Source organism: Danio rerio, chromosome 19, assembly GCF_049306965.1.
Source record: "Danio rerio strain Tuebingen ecotype United States chromosome 19, GRCz12tu, whole genome shotgun sequence".
NCBI classification, from domain to species: Eukaryota; Metazoa; Chordata; class Actinopteri; order Cypriniformes; family Danionidae; genus Danio; species Danio rerio.
Window position 1 is genome coordinate 9,499,536 of NC_133194.1, and position 17,965 is coordinate 9,517,500.

Consider the following 17,965-nt stretch of genomic DNA (forward strand, 5'->3'; position numbering starts at 1 on the left):
TTTTATGAGAAATTTAATCTTAAACTAATTTCAAAAGAAGCACATGTTCATGATTGACCAGCTGGCCCACATTAACTAATTATAATCCTCCAATCAAAGAATCTTAAGTCTATATATATATATATATATATATATATATATATATATATATATATATATATATATATATATATAGATATATAGATAGATAGATAGATAGATAGATAGATAGATAGATAGATAGATAGATAGATAGATATATATCCTCATTTCCTTACTACTACTATATTCGTCTGGTAGAAACCCTGCTCTCCCCTTCCACCTTTATCTAGAAAGGGTGGCATGTTGGCCCAGTGAATAGCACTGTTGCCTCACAGCAAGAATACCAATGGCGTCAGGTCCTTGCTGGGTCATCTGGTATTTCTGTGCAACGTTTGCATGTTCTCCCTGAATGCTCTGACACTAAATGCTAAAAATGAAATGTAAAAGTGTAAGTTCACATACCCTGTCGTACAGGTGCCGTTCGCTGTCAGAATGCAGTTGTTTTGCTTATTGATGATTACCCAGGCCTTGTACAGTTCTGTCTTCTTTACTTGTCTTTGGCTAGACAGAACCTTGGTTTAGAGCACTACATAGTATTGAATCTGGTAATCATGGAGCATTATTTCTTGCACATGACTTGTAGGCCTTACACTTCTCTCTTGTAAAAACACTTGGAGTTCCAATGTGATAGTTGCATATTTCGAGCTGGATGCTTGGCCATTTCGTCTTCTAATGCAATATCCATTGGGTGCTATCACAAATGAACCTGTCAGATGAACGCCGCTCACTTTAACGTTAATTTTGCCGAATCACTGCGTGACAAGCTGTTATAATATGCTGAAAGCAGTATGTAAATAATATATATAATATGTGATCAATATAACTTATCTCTGATACAAAAACAAACTCTGTACCGCATCGGATGTCATTCCCTAGCTGTAAAGCTAGTGCTACTGTTTTTTTTTTTTTTTTGCAGCCTCACTGCGCGCTCATCCTGAGTGTTTACAAACCGGTCATTTGTCTATAGACAGACGATTCCCTGGGGGGAGGGGAGTTTTAAGAGTTTTCATGGGTTTCTGCAGATATTTTTGTGATTCAAACGTTAAAAAATGAAGCTAAAGAGACAGTTGTTGTTTAATTTTATTGGTAATTCCTAATTTGAAATTTAATGATTAGCATGGCAAACAATTTTGGAGAATTTGATGTTCCCCCATTCAAACAGAATGCATACTGCCTGAGAGGCATTTCAAAGATGATACAATGAGTAAAATGTATTAAAATGTTGTTCCTTAAAGGGAGTTTGACTATTCCCAAATAACAACTGCTGAAACGAATAACACAGGCTCATGCAGATACATCCAATCAACTTGATTGTTCCATTCAAATCCATATGATAAACCCTTTGAGCTTTATTCTGTGAGAACAACCACCTAGACTTTTTTTCTTGTTTGTTTGATCCAGTTATTATCTATGGTGTGAACAGCATGACTTGTTCAAGCGTGGTTGTTCTCTGCTGTTCAGGTATGGATCAAGGTAGCTGGATTTTCTGTAACTGAAGACTGTAATTGTGGCATGTATTGAGTGCAGGTAGTGAATAGATGTGCGTGCAGGGGGAGGCCTGTGTGTTTGTGTGCGGTTGGCTGTCTGCTGACTGACTCTGTGGGCAGTGCTTTAAATGCAGAGGTCCGCTGAGCTTTCTGCAAAAGAAACACGGGGCAGGAAAGCCAAAATGGTGGAGCCGTGGGGAAGTTCCCTCCGACGCAGCAGTATTTGAGTGTGCGCTTGCATATGTGTAGGCCTGGAGTATTTTGAGGAGTTCACTACTTCTGTGAACGGCAAACAAATTGGCTCCGCTTAGGGTGGACAAAGTCAATGTGGATATTCATGTCAACAACATGAACACATCTCAAATTTATCATATTCTGACTTATCATAACATGATAGAAAAAGACCCAAAATTTGTACTTTCTTTTTTGCTAGTATTTTTATTATTTTTTAAGCAACCCATGCTCATTCTGAAAATGTACCACTACATACACTTCTGTAGAGCGCTGAAGAATCTTACTAAGAATCTGAGAATCCTTGTAGCAAACTTATGTTTGTGTTTTTTCAAGAAAACAACCATTAATTTGTGTTTTGTGTTTTATTTTCTTTTGTTTTTATTCATTTATTCTTCACTTAATTATTTTATTTAATCATGTGATCATCATTCATTTATATAATTATCATTTTATAATTTTATTGATCATTAGTTAATGATTTGATTATTATTATTGATTATTTGTCATTTCATTATGTATTTTATTTTTTTATTTTCATAATAACATTTATTTATTATCATTATTGCTTCATTATTATTTCCATTTTTCCATTTTGTTATAATCTTATGACTGTGTGGATTCAAGCGACACTTGTTTTCATGAGTAAGAGATAAAAGAATGTCTTCGTTTCAAGGTCTGCATTGTTTCTGGACAGTGTTGTGAAGCAGTAATTTTCCATTGCTGTTGCTTGTGGTAAAATAACACTTGTTGGATTTAACCTGGTCAGACGAAGTCTGTGCATTGAATCATACGTAACTAGGATTATTCAATAAACTCTGCTCTGTCTTTATCATCATTACTTCATCTCCTGCTTCTGCTCCTCTCTGGCTTTCTCAGTCAACTCCTATAATATAAGGAGACTGTTAATTCAGTTGAAAATGGTTAACAGGTTTGGGTATTAGAAAGCATCAGGTTTAGAAACTATGCTGACTTGAGGTCCAAATACCTGGAGACATTTCCTGACAAGATCTGGTGTGCGGGGCTGGATCATATTTATCTGACGTGGAGATGTGGTCTAACAGTGGCAAATATGCGCTTTTTGCAGTTTTTGTTTTCGCAATTCCATCAGAGGCCGCTGTGTGCGATTTTTGAGATCTCAAATTTCTCTTGCAAGTGCCATTAGCGCCTGCTGTTCTCGTATAAATCCACCAGAGGCTCCTATCGACTGACTGATTGACAGATTGACTGACCCACCCTCCTCCTTTCCTAAACCCAACTAATAGTGTTTTCAAAAGCACAGATTAACTCGCCCACCCATTTTCCTAAACCCAACAGACAGTTTTAAAAAAATATACAAAAACAGGAAAGCCCTTGCTTGATTTTTACCACGATTTTACCATATCCTCATACTGTTGTATTTTACTTGTTTACTTTATTTTTTGGCTTTTATTTTGGTCTTACCTGCTTTCTGGAACCGTTCTTTGCCCGTCAACTGCCGACGTATGCTGCGGGCTACTGGACAAACTTGTAACAGCAGGAAAGCCGTTCATACGGACGTATGCAGTCAGCTGGTAAGAATGAAAAGGAATGGCGTCATACCGCCTATAGCATTCGTTTTTATAGATGAATTGCAGACATACATACTTCTGGCTACATCATTCGTGATCTCCAGAAATGTATATAGGGCTACATTTTTAGAATGAGCCTGTTATCTGTTTAAGTGCTCGGTTTGACTGTGCATTTAGGAAATGATACAGTCAGTTTTCTAATTAGCATTATGAACAAAAGAGCCGTGATGCTGCACATTTCCATAAGGCTTTTTTTTTTTTTATGGGATGTTGCTGGTTTGGTTAAGGAGTTCTCCCACCATCGCTCAACCAAAGGTACGATATGTATGTGTGTGAATTTATGAGTTCATGCCACCCACACACACAATGCAGCGGAATAGAATTTCCCTCCGACTGGGAAGCTGAGAGTGTTGGAGGGAACAGAGAGACACAATCTGGGAAGATCTAGTTTCAGGCAAACTGTGCTCATGCCAGCATGGCCAACTATGTGTTGTTTTGCAGGGCTCATTGAATACCACCAACTTTTGATTGATGTGAACCTGCACATGATGAAACACTGCACCTTAAACGTACAAAAAGATGTGCTTTTATATCATAAAGGCTGTACTATATCTAAAAGAGTCCAAAAAATAAAAATAAACAAGTAAATAACAGGGTGAGAATGTGGTAAAATCTGAAAATGTGGTAAAAATTTGTCAGTGGCTTTTCTTTTTCTAGATTGCTTTTAAAAACTGTCTGTTGGTTTTAGGTTAGTGGGTGGGTCAATCTGTGCTTTTGAAAACACTATCGGTTGGGTTTAGGGAAGGAGAAGAGTGGGTCAGTCGATCGGTCGGTCAGTCAGTCGACGGTTGCCTCTGGTAGATTTTCGTGAGAACAACAATTGTGAATGGCACTCACGAGAGAAATTGAGATATCAAAAAATGTATGCAGCGGTATACAGACAGACCTCCTGCTCATCATTTCAGTTTGTTGTCAAAACTGACAGTTGGAAGGACGTGGTTAAGTATGTTAGCTACGCACAATACCTAATACAGATATAATCTGACAATTTATCCTAAGACAGAGGTAATCTGACAATTTAACTAAAAAACAAACAGGAAGTTTTCATTTTCAGATTTTAATTAAAGATTAAAAGGTGCAAACTGTTTTTTTTTTTCTTTCTAAATGATAAGCACAGATGAGTTATTCACCACAAAACTGACAATGTAAGCTAACAAAATCAAATGGTTTTGATTTAATTCGTATTTTAAAAGTGAATTTGTAAAACAATGCGACTCATTTTATCTGATCTTTGTTGTGCTCAGAGCAGCCATCTGCATGTTCCATGAAACAAAATCATGTTCAGAAGCCAAAAAGTTAAATATTTCCAGATCTGTTAGGTGTTATAATAATTTTGGCCTCATTTTTTTCCTGTAATAGAATTTAATGGCTTCAGGTTTCCAACATTCTTCAAAGAAGAAGAAAAGATAGTCATAAAGGTTTGGAACTACTTCAATGGAGTCAATGTTGAGTCTTTTTTTTTTCATTTGTGGGTCAATTATACCCCTATAAAGTCTCACGCATACCGGGGAGATATTTGCTCATGCTTATCATCAGTGTTTTCAGAGATATTTTTCATGCCCCAGCGATTTTCCCTGATGAGCGATGGTGAATGATTAAAATTGATTATATTTGCTCCTATTGTCCAGTGTCACCAATGTGATCGAACTCGTCATGAAGAACTGGGAAAAAATTAAACATGCTAGACTCTCTGCGATGGTGTTGTGAGGGGTCATGTTATTGGTTTTCGTGAACTATGCCACATTACACGAGAAGAAACGATTGAATCTTGTGTCACAACGCCCTTTTGTAATTTATGAATTCCTACGACACCCTACATCAAGTAAATGGTGCCGAAATCATGACAAAATCATGTGATCCGACCAGAACTTTAGTGCGATTTGCTCATCCCCCAATGATGACTGGGTTTAGTGGTGGGGTTTGAGGGGAGCACCTCTTTTGAAAAATCTAGGGTTTTCACACAAATGAAATCAAATTAATTTGTACAAATTAGACACTATTATGATGCACTATTTAATGCAAAATAGTCACATTATCTTGTGAGATTTGGCTGGCACGTTCATTTTGCTCATCTTCAGTAAAAATGCTGAAAATATGGCTCGATGAAAGCTGACAATAAGCACAATGAAAATGTAATCATATTTTCTGGCTATTCAAGCAATCCAGCATACTGAAGAGCTTTACACATGGGGACCAAAATCAATCATCACAGCGGAAGTATACAACACTTACATCCGCATTTTACATTACAGATGCTCTAGTATGTGGGAGGATTTTGACGCTGTTAATGAAGAGCATTTACAGCAACAGTTCGATTAAAAAAAAAAACAGAGAGAGAGAGAGCGGAGGGAAAGATGGAGCGGTTAGCATCTGGCCTGCAGATATGTTTAGTGCTTGTGGTCTCTGAGAATCTGCCTCCATCTCTGAGAAACAGCCACACACACACACACACGCATACACACACACACAATCCTGTTCTCCACATGATTTTGAAGCTACCAGTTCAGGCAGGAAACCTAAAACCTCAAGCAAATCTTCCACATAGACCATGTTTAGGCTCAGCGGCTTTACAGAGCCCCTTTACTAATATTGATACCCTTGATGAATATGAGTAAAGAAGACTGGGGCAAATGTTGTTATTGTTAAACCTTTCAATCTTTTCCTCAAAATATGAGTATTTTATTTTCACAGAGGTTATTTGAGATTTTAAAGTTTAATATGTCTTCTATATATAAATGATTTCGTTTATTTTTTGATGCAGACTCAAATACAGTGTGCACATCAAACTAATAATGTTATTATTATTATAATTATTATTGTTGTTGTTGTTGCTGTTATTGTTATCAACAATAATACAAATAATAATAATAATACACAACTAAATATATTTTATTTAAATAATAATAATAATTATTATTATTTAATATAAATATTTATATTTATTTGTGTTTAATATTATTATTATTAATATTAATAGTGATAATAATGCAGTAATATAAACATTTATAATAAAGTATTATCATTATTAATATACATAATAATAATGATGATGACACATAAATATAAATATTTAGATAATAATAATAATAATAATAATAATAATAATAATAATAATAATAATAATAAAAACAAATATTTATACAGTATATTATTGATAATGATAATTATGATAATAATAATGATGCATAAATATAAATATTTATAATATATTATTGTTGTTATTATTATTATTATTATTCATTTTCTTTTTGGCTAAGTCCCTTTAATAATCATGAACCGCCAACTTATCCAGATTATGTTTTACGCAGCGGATGCTCTTCCAGCAGCAACCCAACACAAGGGAAACATCCATACACATTCTTTCACGCAAAAACACTACGGCCAGTTTTAGCTTATTCAATTCACCTGTACTGCATGTCTTTGGACTTGTGGGGGAAACTGGAGCACCCGAAGGAAACCCATGCGAACACGGGGAGAACATGCAAACTCCACACAGAAATGCCTACTGACCCAGCCAGGGTTCAAACCAGCAACCTTCTTACTGTAAGGGGAGTCCCACTGCTCCACCATGACGCCTATTATTATTATTATTAATAACCAAATCTAGTACCTTCAGTTTTTCTGTTAATATTTTGAGCAAAAATGTAAAAATGTTAAGCATTAATTACTTTTTATCCAGGTTTCTTTGCTCATATTTACCAAGGGTGCCTATATTAATGGAGGGCACTGTATATGGTTGATGTGGGTCTATATTAGATGCATGTTGTGTATTTGCAGGTGAAATCTTAACTGTTTGTGCTCACCGATGGACATATCTAGACTTGAGTTCCTTCAGGCCAGACATAAAGATGTGCATTGGCTCTCGCTCTGATAATTAAAGTGTAACTGTGTACGGCTTATGAAACAGCATCTGTTTTGCAGCGCTGTGAGGCACACTGAGCTAAATGCCTTCAAATCTTATCATATTGTCATGTTTTTGATTCATTTTAGCAATATTTTTCATGGTAACTACAAAAAAACTAGTGATAGAGATATTGGTAAACTGTAAGAGCTCACCTCAGGTCATTTCAGTTTATTGGTTTGCAGCTTTTGTTGCGATTGCTTTGATAACTATAGAAATACATAAATCATATATTTTTTTCATATATTAAATTGCATTTGTACTGATTTGTTTTAACTTTCTTTTAATTTCCTTTTTAGCACAAAAACAGAATGACTAATAGACATTTTTACCTGGTTTTAAAAAAGGACAACAACTTAAATGTATTTTCTTGCTGCAACAGTTATTAAAAAAGTGTGTGTAAGTGATCATTCTAGTTTTTTTACATAAATGCATTTTTATACTGAATGACGATGTATGAATGACATGTAATTTTTGAATTTTTAAGTTATTTGAAACATTAATTTAGACTTTTATTTAATGTATTAAAATAATAACAGTTTTGGAAATGTTTTAGTTCTGACAGCAAAATGTTTTTATTAACATAGACAAGGGGCAAAATTAAATTAAAAAAAATAATTGTACAATTAAATAAAATAAATAATTCTAGTAACTCTAATGCTGTGTTCAAACCAGTTGCGACACGGGTGAATAAATTGTATGTATTTTGTATGTAAATAAAGCATGAAGATTTTGAGTTTACTCTGTTTATTCGTGTATCAAATTCATCTCACAATAGACACAGATTTGCATCATCGGCTGGGTTTCTGTCCACATGGTGACTAGTTTCGTTGCTAAATGGATAATATGTTTTTTATTGAGGGAGTAGGAAGGCTAAAAACAGTGTACATTTGTTTGACGCCCTGGCTGAGTCCACTAGATCCTTTCAGAGGTGCACCCAGCCCTGTGAGTTCCTAAAGTCCTCCAAGCTTTCAGCTTATGCCCAATTCACAGGGGGCTACAGCGTCAACGCTTTCCAATTACCTTGAATGTACAATGTCAAGCATTGGCGAACTTAATTGTGGGTCTGTCGGCGCTAATTCAGCGGCGCTGCTCACTAAAGAAGCTTTCTCACTGCAGGAATTTCTCAATTTCTCAAGCACCAATGGAAGTGTCAGCCAATCAGATCGCTTTATGCAAATACCACAGCTCAGATAGTAGCCAATTGCAGTTTTTATATGAAGATCGCGTCAGCCCCAACTTCAGACACACCCTCCGTCAAGTGTTAACGCCAAAGCCCTGTGTGAATGGGGCGTGACTGAACCGTGCCCAGTCTGATGAGCGGTTCTCCCATATCAGCAGGAGGATTTTCCTTCGGGACACCAACAACAGGCGATACGTTATAATCACGCACATACTACAGCAAGCACCAGATTAGTTAACGCAACACAAATAAAGTTCAGATTTTCCAACTTGGCAAATGCGCAAATGCTCAATTCTTGCTGCTTCATTCGCTTGAATCACTTCATTCGTACGTATCAAGTCGCAGGATGTCTATTGCATTGACTTAACATGTAAATCACTCACACTTGACGCATCATCCATGTCTTGTGTGAACAGACCATAAGTCTTTATTTTCTCTCTTTATTACTGGTATAAATTATACAGTACTAAACTTTTTTTTTTAATTATGAGTTCACTTATTTTAAGTTTTTACATTATTATCTTAAGTTAATAAGCAGTCGTTTTGTAATGTGCTTTTGTTATTTCTATGAGCGGTGTTCATTGATTTTTTAGCTTTTTGTATTTCTGTGTACTTTTATTTTGGTTGTACAAATTAAATTACTTTTATTTTTTTTCACTTAATTGCCAAAAAGTCAGTTTTTTTACATTCAGAATTTATCACACATCATTGCTTGCTCACTTTTCCACCAACCGTTGCTAATGATTTCAGGATTTCTAGTCGCAAGACAAAATAAAGAAACTGACACACATGAGACATACGTCATGATTTTGCCAAATATGATGCGATCCTGGATTAACATCTACCTATATCTTGATGCTGGAACATACCTATTCCCTACCTCTTAATCCAACCATAACTGTAAATTATTCCCAAAATCATAAATGATAATTAGTTGGATAGCAATCATGCATAACCCTTACCTTAAGCCTAAACTTGTCATAAATGGTAAACATATCCCTTAATTCTGATTGGCTGATTGGAATGGTGTTCCAGGATCAACATAGATGTTACTCCAGGAACATGTCTACTTGGTGAAATCAGGTTAGGGCATATGAGACTAATAATAATAATAATTTATTTGTATCTAGCGCCTTTAAAAGTTAAATTTCAAAGCACTTTACACTTACAAAATACAAAAATAAAACAACATTAAAGGTGTGACCAGTCCAAACATTCAAAATACTAAGACACACACTAAAAGCAATTACTTCACAAATATACAAGTCTAAAAAACTGCATTTTTTAAACAACTTTTGTTGTACATGCCTGTATTATAGAGTGAGTTTCAAAGATTGACCTTTAAAATGCAGAAAGTAAACATATAAACACAAAGGACTAACTCTTCTAGAGTCGGTATGACAGTCGCAGCCATAAAAAGGTGTCGAATTGTCTTCTAAACCATTGAAAACTGTCCTTTAAAAGAATGAGGCAGTCCTCCTGCAGATCAGAGAAGTGTGCCTTCACAGAGCACCTGTATGCTAATGCAGAAAAGCCTTTCACTGATGCTCCTGTACACAGCAGATTGTGTGGGACTGTGAATGACCATTGAGAGGATTTTATTGATCTCTCTAAGGCTTTTCTTGAAACAATAGTGATGGATGTTGGAGCTTGTGCCTCTTGTTTTCCACTTGAGGAGGGATTGTAAAGTTAAAGTAAAAAAAAAAACAGCGGAGACGGACAGAAGTTTGACATGTGCCACTGCTGGAAGAGAGGTGGAGTTTTTCTCTTTTTTTTAAATCGATTCTCTTCCCTCTTTAAAGGCTCTGTGAAAGGGACGGTCATTTTGGGGGAAGACCTTTAAAATGGATTTTCTGCCTCTTTACAAAGAGCAGATGAGTGAAAGGGTATGAAGGGGCAGATGGAAAGAAGGAAGCTGTAAAATTGATCTCCAACTTTTAAGTGATGTGTTGAAGGTGGAAAATAGAAAGTGCCATTCTTTATAAGGTCATTTCAATGGATGTCATTGTGGAGAAAAAAAAGTCGCACTGAGTTTGTAATGATCCTGATAGGATTCATTCTGCCGTATAGATGGACTTAATGCCTGAGGTTTAGAAATGTAAGGAAGTGTTGAATTTAGAAAGCGGGAAGGGTCTGACAGTTTTTGCCTCTTTTTCTTTATCCGGATCATTGCTGACAGTGAGAGAAGGAGAAAAAGACAGATATAGAAGTGATGAGAGGAAGAGAAATAGACAGAGGGGTAAAAGCTATTGTAACATGGGTTGGGACTGTCAAGGATGAAGAGAAGCAATAAAAATCTCTTTCCTCTGTTGCTTTTTTCTTTAAACCTCTGTAGAATGATGCAGTTATACGGTGACATTTTTCTCTTTGCTTTACAGGAACAAAGGTTTTGGGAGAAAATGTGGATGAAATGACACAATAACACACTTTTGGTTATTTTAAATCTGCAATCAACAGTTTCCGTATTTCATGATCATTTCTTTACAATTATGCAGGATCTAGATCTCTGCTCTGTGGTCTTTTAATGTTAAAAATGTACTGTGTTTTTAATGTTAAAAAACTCTGTAGTTTAACAAAGTGATTTTATTGACATTTAAGTCGTTTGAAGTAATATGTAGAATATAACACAAGATGGATATATCTGGGGTGCCCAAACTCGGTGCTGGAGGGCCGGTGTCCTGTGGAGTTTAGTTCCAACCCCATTTAGATCCAACTGAATCAGCTAATCAGGCTCTTTCTGGGTATATATGGCAGTATTATCCCAATAACTTTTATTTCTTTTCTCAATGATAATAATTATGTGGAAATTTTATTGAAGAATTATATTTTTATTTTGGTGAATTAAGTTCTTTGCACAACACCATAAAAATACCGCAAAACAACTTAATGGTGTTTATGATTTCCAACTTTTCTGTCATGGTGAGTTTGCCTTGTAACTTGCTATGTACAGTGTAGTGCAAAGCACTCGGGTTTGAGTCTGATGAAGCGCAGTTCCACAAAAAAATAATCTTGTGTTTGCTTCTGAAAACACTATTGGTTGGGTTTAGGTCAGTGGTTCACCAGTCTAGATCATCTGTAAGACAAGTGACTCTAGTGACAGATGCTAGGGGCTATGTTCTTTAGCCTCCTTGGTAGAGCAACCGACTCCCATGCGGAAGGTCGCCAGTTCGATATCAGCTCGGAGCAGGTTGGGTGGCGTAGGACCGGCGGGGTTACACAGTTGTGCCCAAACCTGGTCCTGGAAGGCAAGTGTCCTGCATAGTTTAGCTCCAGCTTCCTTTACCACAGCTGCCTGGACAGTGTTCATTTGACCTTAAGACTGCAGACAAATGTATGTCGAAACACCTTTTGTTAGATTAAAACAAAATGTAGGATGAAGCACATATTTTCACTGAGCATGTGTTGAAAAAAGAGCTGACAAACTGAGGATGATCATCATTTTAAATTCAAGTGTTGAGTGTGTTTGAATATTGGTACATATTTAATATTTTGACCTCACAACAGATCTTCCTTTTTTACCCCTCAAATATGTTATTTAAGGTATTTTATGTAAATGTCATTACGATTTCTCTGTAGTTAATATGCACCGTTTGATTAATCTAAAGTAAAGCAGACAATGGGAGTAATTGTAGAAGTGTCCCGTATAATAGACTGGGGGCAGCTGGACTCTGAAGAGCAATAATATGCAGAGTTTTCTCCTAAGTAATAAGAGCGGTATAAGAAAAGAGTGTGCAGTGTGCCACTGGAGAGACTGGTGCAATTAACTTGACCATTTTCTGGTCCGGAGTCAAATTAGCATAAATAAGAGGAAGACAGTAAAATTGATTTTTGCATTCTGTCTTTATGTGTTCACCAACATTTAGGTAATGAAGCAGCACTTAAGCTAAAGTATAAGTACACTTGAAAAAAAACTATAAATTGCCATTCTAGATATTTCTATTGGTGCTGATATTGTTTCCTAAATGTTTAAATCTATCCATTTACTTTGGTTTACTTACAAAGGTATTTGAGTAATTGACAAATAGGCAGAAAAAAAGTGTTTTATTTATTTATTTATTTTATTATTATTATTTTTTTTGTAAAACATCATTTTAAAAGAAAAAAATAGATTTATTTAAAAGGTTTGAAGTCTGATGTTTGAGAAAACATAAGCGGCCACTAACTTTATCAATTATTTCACACTTTTGTATGCATTTTTACTGAACTTTATTTTAAATGGTGTGACATAGTCAAAATAATGAAAAACAACTCTTAATAATATACAAAGATCATAGAGAGCAATGTGTCTTCGTTCTTGGACAATTATCTTTATATAGCGCAAATTATTTTGCAACCCTATATCCAACGCAATCTCACGGCAATTCGTAACTTTTTGATTTAGTGTCTAATTCGTATGAATTCGTACGATCTAATTCGTAAATTTAGTGTGATTTGCTCATCATCCAATGACGGTTGGGGTTAGGGGTGGGGTTAAGTGCCACGCCTCCTTTTTAAAATTGAACATTTCGTGCGAATTAGCCACTAAACTGACAAAATGTAAATTGCTTACGTTTCCTTGTGAGATCAGGTTGTATCAGAAAAAGTTGGGACAGTATGAAAAACCTAAATTAAAAAATGAAAGTAATGATTTTTAAATTTACTTTGACATGTATTTGATTGGCGGTGACGCAGTGGCGCAGTAGGTAGTGCTGTTGCCTCACAGCAAGAAGGTCGCTGGTTCTTGCCTCGGCTTCTGTTTGGAGTTTGGATGTTCTCCCTGCATTTCCTCCGGGTGCTCCGGTTTCCCCCACTGTCCAAAGACATGCGGTACAGGTGAATTGGCTAAATTGTCCGTAGTGTATGATTGTGAATTAGTGTGTGTGGATGTTTCCCAGAGATGGGTTGCGGCTGGAAGGGCATCCGCAACATAAAAAACGTGGTGGTTTATTCCGCTGTGGCGACCATGGATTAATAATAGGATTAAGCTGAAAAAAAAATGAATGAATGAATGTATTTGATTGCAGACAATACAACAAACATTATTTAATGTGTTCCTTATGATTATTTATTTATTTATTTATTTATTTATTTATTTATTTATTTTAAATAAACACATATTCCAATTTTGGTTCTTGCAAAACATTTTTTTTTTAAAAATTGGAAAAGTAAAGCATTTACTACTTTATAATATTGCCATTCCTTTTCACAACACTTAAAAGACATTTAGGGACTGAAGATACCAAGTGATGATGTGTTTCAGGTGTCATTTTGTCCCATTCTTCCTCCAAACAAGTCTTATGGTGGGCAACAGTACGGAGTCTTCATTTTCGCATTTTGTGCTTAAAAATGTGCCACACATTCTCTTTTGGAGACAGGTCGGGACTGCAGGCAGGCCAGTCAACAGGGTTGTATATGAATTGTTTTTCTCAACTTGTCGGACATTCTCAACAGATAGGGATGTCAAACCAAAGGACAACCAAACATAACCCTTTTTCTAGTGGTTCTAAAATAGTAAAATATGTGAAAAATTCTGACATTCTTATCAAGTGCACGTCACGGTTTTAGTCACAGGATCTTGATTGCGGTCCTTCAACTAATTACATTTTACTGTGGAATTGCCACACCAGTGTCACACCACAGGACATGATTTTCAGTGACAAAATGTATCAAGTTCTTATGTTTTGAGTTTGCATGTTCTCCCTGTGTTCGCATGGGTTTCCTCCGAGTGCTCCGGTTTCCCCCCACAGTCCAGAGACATAGGTGAATTGGGTAGACTAAATTCTTCTTTGAGTATGTGTGTAAATGTGTGTATGGATGTTTCCCAGTCATGGGTTGCAGCATGAAGGGCATTAGCTGCGTAAAACATGTGCAGGATAAGGTTCATTCCGCTGTGGCGACCCCAGATTAATAAAGGGACTAAGCTGAAAATGAATGAATGAATAAAAACGTTTACTTTAATAGCCAGTTTTTAGTAATTTAATAACTGTGATATAATAATATTAAATAATAATAATTTGATTTTAGGATTTATTTTCATTTATAAGTATTAAAACTAATAAAAGAATGCTTCAGACAGTCATACCATAGGACAGTTTTGAAATTGGGCTCAAAAATTGTTTAAATAAATGCAGTTTTTATATCAACAACTGTTAACAATTTCCTGTTAAATCTACAGTAACTTACTGGCAGCAGTTCACCAGTAACTCACTGTACAGCAAAAATGCTGTATTTACATTTTACAGCTCCGTTTCTCTTGCTCTCTATCTATTTATAGAATTGTATGAAATCTTTACTGTAAAATATACAGTAATTTTCAATGGAAGATTATCTAGTGTATCTATATCTCTATCTATTCATTTGTTTGTTAATTTATTCTTTTGTTTAATCTGTCTGTCTATTGTTCTATCATTATACTCCATTCTTCTATCTATTCTTCTACATATCATTCTACCATTCTATTTATCTATCATTTTAGATATCTTTTTTTCATTCTATCCATCCATCCATCCATATAAAATTGCAATAATACAGCGGTTTGTTTAACAAAACTGTTAACAGTTTCGTGTAAAATCTACAGTAACAGCAAAAAACTGTATTTACATTTTACAGCACCATTTATCCCTCTCTATATGTATTTAGAGAATTGTATGTATGTTTTTACTGTAAAATATGCAGTAATTTCCACAACGCAGCTTTAAAATACAGTAACATACTGCATAAATGTTTTACAGTAAAATACAGTTCATATTACAGTTAAATACTGTCATTTACAAAAATCGCTAACAGTGAAGAAGACTATGGAAGACAAAACCAATTACTGTACAGCATTTTAATCGACGACAATACTAATTACATTCATTTATCTCATGGGTGACTGAAAATTTAACGTCATGGCGACAACTCTTTCAAACATAGTAGTTTTGTATTGAAATCATTGATTGTCAAGTTATTGAATCTCCCCAAATCTACACTTTTTAAAAGATTTAGCCATTTCAGAAGGTTAATGTTGTGTGACATGAGGCAGAGAGAACGGTACAGTTGATTTTGTGATCAGCAGAAGTGTGGCAGATGGAGAGGCTGAGCGGACGCATGATTGATGCGGGCAGTAAAATTCATTCTCTCATTCTGTTGAGTAGCGAGGAGCAGTGAACGCTGAAGTGTGCCAGTACGGATGGGAAAAGAATGGCGGCAAAGCTGACAGGGAGGGGCAATGTCCATTAAAGTGCTTTTTATTATCACACACTAGAAGCCAGCAGTGCAACAGCCATCGGTTTATCAGGGAATAATGGAGGGTAGACCACACACACACACGCACACACTGTAAAACAACAACTGGAGTGACCTCTCAAGTGTATATTTACCCGCTTTATTTGACCTGGCTGGCGATGCGAGTCAAGTGCCTTTGTTGAGGAATTCTCCTGTATGTACACTCCTAAATAAAGGTTCTTTAGCTCCACCTTAGGATTAGTAAAGAGCCCAGAGGATCAGCTTTTTGAGCTGACTCTATTGTTCTTTACAGACCTAAAAAGTTGCTTACATTTAACATTCACTAATGTGTGTTAGGCACTATCTGTCTAGCCTTTACACAAGCAGCAGAAACAATATAACTATCACTATCTGTCTATTAGGGATGCAACAATACAGTTAGCCCATGGTTTAATACATACCTCAGTTTTTTAACACGGTTTTCAATTCAGTTTGGTTCTCATGGCTTGACACGTGTTTTTTTATTATTATTTATTTTTTATTCTATAGGCAATAGGAACAGTAAGAGGTTAAGGAGAAAAAAATAAAAACGATTTATTGCAATACTCATTTTGTTTTACTTAAAAGCCAAGAAAAGTACATTAGTTTCTAGTTTATTGTATTAAAAAAATGGACACTGAAATCTCACAGCTGCTGGTAGCCCATGTAAAAACAGGGGAAACATAAAATCCTACACTTTGAAAATAAACGTACATGTAAAGTTAATAAAGATAAATTGGCCATTTCAAATAAACATATTTGTATTTAAGTAAACATAAATAAACATCTTAATTATCTCGGTGCTGAAAAAATGCAAGACTGTAGTCTGTAACGCGGATCGTGTGCTTTTATAAGATGACAAAAGCCCACATCTCCAATCACCAAAAACGGCTGCAAATCTTTAGCAATAAACACCCGCACTGCCTTTATTATTTTTGATGTGTCTCTCGGAACAAGTTGGGTATTTTTGCTTGAAAGATTTAGCGAGGGATTGTTGCTATTTGGAGGACTTTATTACCTTCTCTGCTATCTGCCTTCAGACAGTGATATTGCTGGGTGATGGCGCTGCAGATGTGCAGTCATGGTTATACGTGTAAAACAATGCTTGCACACAGTTATTTTTTGTTCACCGTTTTTTCTTTTATTGGCATTATACTTACCGGCAAAACTGAAATGTCTTCACACCGCAGATTTGAAAGACACCAACACTTTCTCGTACTGTTGCCTCACTTCGCCGGCGCTTCCTTGTACTGTTGCTTCAACCTCACTTTACTGCAGCTCGCAATGTTAAAGTGTGAATAATGGTCAAGCGCCCCCTAACTTTAGAGCACAGTGATTGGATATTTACTCGCGGGGAGGAGTTTCCTCATCTCAGCTCATGGACTTACAGGCACATACAGTCAATTCGGGGAGATAGAAAACGAATAAAAATTATTTCAACGCAAAAACGAGAAAACCGCAATTCACAAGCTTATATTGAACCGTAGAGGTTGTACCGTATGGTTCAATATTATATTAAGAACCATGGCATCCCTACTGTCTATCTATCTATCTATCTATCTATCTATCTATCTATCTATCTATCTATCTATCTATCTATCTATCTATCTATCTATCTATCTGTCTGTCTGTCTGTCTGTCTGTCTGTCTGTCTGTCTGTCTGTCTGTCTGTCTGTCTGTCTGTCTGTCTGTCCGTCCGTCTGTATCTATGTATCTTTCAAATAAGCTTCTGTCAATCCAGTAGTGACATTTCATTTTTCTTGATGAAAGAAATTAAATTAGTGCCACTTATAAAGAGTTAGGCTAATTGCTATGCTTCTGGTAATTAGCAAATGCTTTTATCTAAAATAGTCACAAATAACTGCAGAATTCAGTGTGCAAAATGATTTGAGCACAAACAGAAATACATATGGTGCCATCCTGGTAACATCAGCAGAGTTTTGTTGTCATCACAACAGAAACAAGCCTCATGATTCCATTATGACATCATTCCTTCATTTTTTTGAGGGAAGTGCTGTCGAATGTAATTTGCCTCATGGCTAATTACAGTACAGATCCTGTGTCAGTGGTGGAAATCTGTGGTTCTGTCCCCAAACTACCTCAAATTGCACTAAATGACTCAAGTTCTTGCTTACTAACAACTTGTTTGTATATCCATGGAGAAAGAAAATCACTTTTCAGAACGTAAAAACACCAAAATCTGCCTCAGAGTTCTAACTCTGACCTGCCGGAGGAGCTGGAAAACAAT